We start from the raw sequence: 3,202 nt of genomic DNA, 5'->3' as shown, positions 1-3,202 counted from the left end.
GCAATGGGTAGAGGGATCATAGCCTAAAAATTGCATAACAAAGCAGTTAAAACTTACTGTGAGCCTTCTTGAGTTCTAGATAAACGGAATCATGCAGTATGTACCCATGATTTTTCAGTGACTCTTTCAATTTAAAGTTGTATACTTTAAATATGTGCAGTTTGTCGCATGTAATAATGTTCCAATAAGTTAATTAGAAATTAAAAATTCTAATGGTGCATGACTCAGGGTCAGATCTGGAGCACAGTGAGCTGAGTCACACCTAATGGGGTGGGAGATCTCTCTACCAGCTGTGAAAAAGCAAAGGTTCACATGTAAATATTAAAATAGTGGAACTAAATTAAGACAAATCACATTCAATAAACTCACATTTTGTAGACTAGAAGATTAGCCCACATATAGAAAAGGAGTAAACTGACATAAGGCAGTTCAAGACAGAAAGACACTAGAACCACACACCTCATGGACGAGCCTTCGAAACACAATGTAGAGATTCACACCTAACTATGGACTCATGAGGAGCCCAGCAGAGATCCGAACAACTTCCTACCCTACAATCCCATTCAATAATAAATATATGTAGTAAGCTCTTTTATTTGAGGATGCTTTGGACACAGCAATAGCTAACTGATATAATAATCAAATTAGGCAGAAATGAGGCCATTTGTCATAATCTGATTCTTTTTATTCTAGGCGTTTGTAGGTAGCATAATTGAAGCATCAGGATTACTCTATTCTTCAAGTTTATTTCAGACAAATGTATTAAAAAATGACTCCACTGAGCCCCTTTCAGGTAACATGGAAATTTTGGAAGGTCATGTATGTTTGCACAAAGCTTGTGACTCCGATTCACATACCTGGACAGGAATCCACACTTGCTGGGGAGTCATCCAGCGATTAAGAAGGAGGAAGATGTAAAACAGACAATACGGATATTATTCATTTGCTGCCTCCTCAGTGGTTTTGGCAAAATTTCGAATAGTGGGAGATATTTCATTTAGAGAAATGGAAGGGCTCACATTTATAAGTAGCACTGGACATTTTCAGAAACCAGAAAATAATTTAATAAAACCCAAAACATGCCACCAGCCTTTCATCTTAATGAATACACTTTACACACGAACCCTGATATTCCATAATTCAATGAGCAGATAAAGTGCCTGAGAAGGAAATGTTTTGCATAGTGATAAATGCATGACTTAATATTTTGCGCCATCATACTTAAAGTCAAGCTTGACTTAAAAGGCCATAGTATATTAATCTATTTTTACCATGTTTCTCTTTCTTTGTAGATTCCACTTGGAGATATGCATTTTATTATCATTTTTTTTTTGTCAGTGACTATGGTAAGCATGATGGGACACAAGCTGTGTGACAGAGCAGGTACCTAATGTGTAGGAAAAAAACCCCATGATCAGCGATAACAACCAGTACATAAAAGTCTGCCTTATCAGGAAGAGCAGTTAATGTAGTGATATAGAAAAGAATGATGTTCAAAAGAGTGAAGTCTGGTGGTCTCAGATCTTTCTCTGTTTTAAACTTATATCAATAGCTGTGGTAGCCAAGACTAGACTTTCCATAGGACTAGTATAAGTCATGAATGGTTGTTTTGTTGTTGTTTTTGTTGTTGTTGTTTTTGGTCAAACAAAAGAAAAAATACTCCCTATGATACATTTCACATGAGAAGAAATTATTCTTAATATATCCATGTCGTCCTTTGAAAAATATGTAAGAATTTCCAAATATTTTAATCCAAAGTAAGGAATAACCTTGGGAGAGGAAGAAAATGACAACGGGAAAAATCTCTTGGATGTAAGAGCTATCAGAAAGCTTAATAAAGTGAGTAAATAAATTGTACAGAGAGGGTGAAAGAAAAAAATAGAAATTCCAGGAAAAAATAGAAGAGGCTTCTTTCACCTCCACAATCTAATGAAACAATCTCAACCTTTGGCTCAGACTTTGGGCCCTGCAATCACGGGAACTTCTTCAGCCCAGGACAATTGTCCCTTTTGTAGTTACCATCCCAGAGAATCTCATCAGAGCCTCCTTTATGTCTCTGTTCCTCAAGCTGTAGATGAAGGGGTTCAGCATGGGTGTGACTGCCACATACATCACTGAGGATATTGCACTTGAGTGGGAGCTCTGGGTGACAGCAGAGCTGAGGTACACTCCTAGGCTTGTACAATAAAATAAGGAGACAACTGAGAGGTGAGACACACAGGTGGAAAATGCTTTGTATTTGCCTTGAGCTGATGAGATTCCACATATGGACGAAACTATTTTAGAGTAAGAGTAAAGTATTCCAATGAAGGGACCACCAGCCAGCAACATAGCTCCAAAATACAACACCATGTTATTGAGAAAGGTGTCCCGACAGGCAAGTTGGATCATCTGATTGAGTTCACAGAAAAAGTGGGGGATTTCCACCTCTGTACAGAAGGACAGCCGAAATGCCATTAAGGTTTGTAACAAGGAATACAGAACACTCATGATCCAGGACACCAGAACCAGGAGTCCACAGAGCCGGGGGTTCATGATGACCGTGTAGTGCAGGGGGTGACAGATGGCCATGAACCTGTCATAGGCCATCACACTCAGGAGAAAGTCATCCATCCCCGCAAAGGTTATGAAAAAGTATATCTGTGTGATGCAGCCTGCATAGGTTATGACTTTGCTCTGGGTCTGGATGTTCCAGAGCATCTTCGGGACAGTGGTGGAGGTGAAGCAGATGTCTACAAAGGACAGGTTGGCCAGGAAGAAGTACATGGGGGTGTGGAGGCGGGAGTCAGAGCTGACGGCCAGGAGGATGAGCAGGTTCCCAAACACAGTGATCAGGTACATGGAGAGGAAAAGCCCAAATATGAGGGGCTGCAGTTCTGGTTCTTCTGAAAATCCCATAAGAAGAAATTCTGAAGTTCCTGTATCATTTCCTGGGTCCATGCGGTGGAGGTGACTACCAGTAAAGGGGAAAATAGCATGACTAATTTTCACATAAATCGCTTGGCTTACGTGGTTCAAATGCTACAATTTATATTTCCCAGTCAAGAAAGTAATTTCGATATTTTGTGAATGGATCTGAGTCCTTTGAGGGGATCCCTATTTCCTCTCTTACTAGGAATTTTCATCCCAACGTCAGATGTTTTCCAATAGGCTAGGTTTTGTACATTTAAGTTTTTTTTTTCAGTTTATTTAGTTATTTTTA

The 3,202-nt window shown here is 39.4% G+C and overlaps 1 pseudogene; it reads right to left on the bottom strand.

Moving 5' to 3' along the window:
• Positions 1-2,401: 2,401 nt before the first annotated feature.
• Positions 2,402-2,943, bottom strand: LOC123605433 (annotated as a pseudogene).
• Positions 2,944-3,202: the final 259 nt, after the last annotated feature.

Source organism: Leopardus geoffroyi, chromosome A2 (assembly GCF_018350155.1).
Source record: "Leopardus geoffroyi isolate Oge1 chromosome A2, O.geoffroyi_Oge1_pat1.0, whole genome shotgun sequence".
In the NCBI taxonomy this organism is placed as follows: Eukaryota; Metazoa; Chordata; class Mammalia; order Carnivora; family Felidae; genus Leopardus; species Leopardus geoffroyi.
The sequence above is the reverse complement of the archived record's forward strand: the minus strand, read 5'-3'. Positions and strand labels throughout refer to the sequence as shown.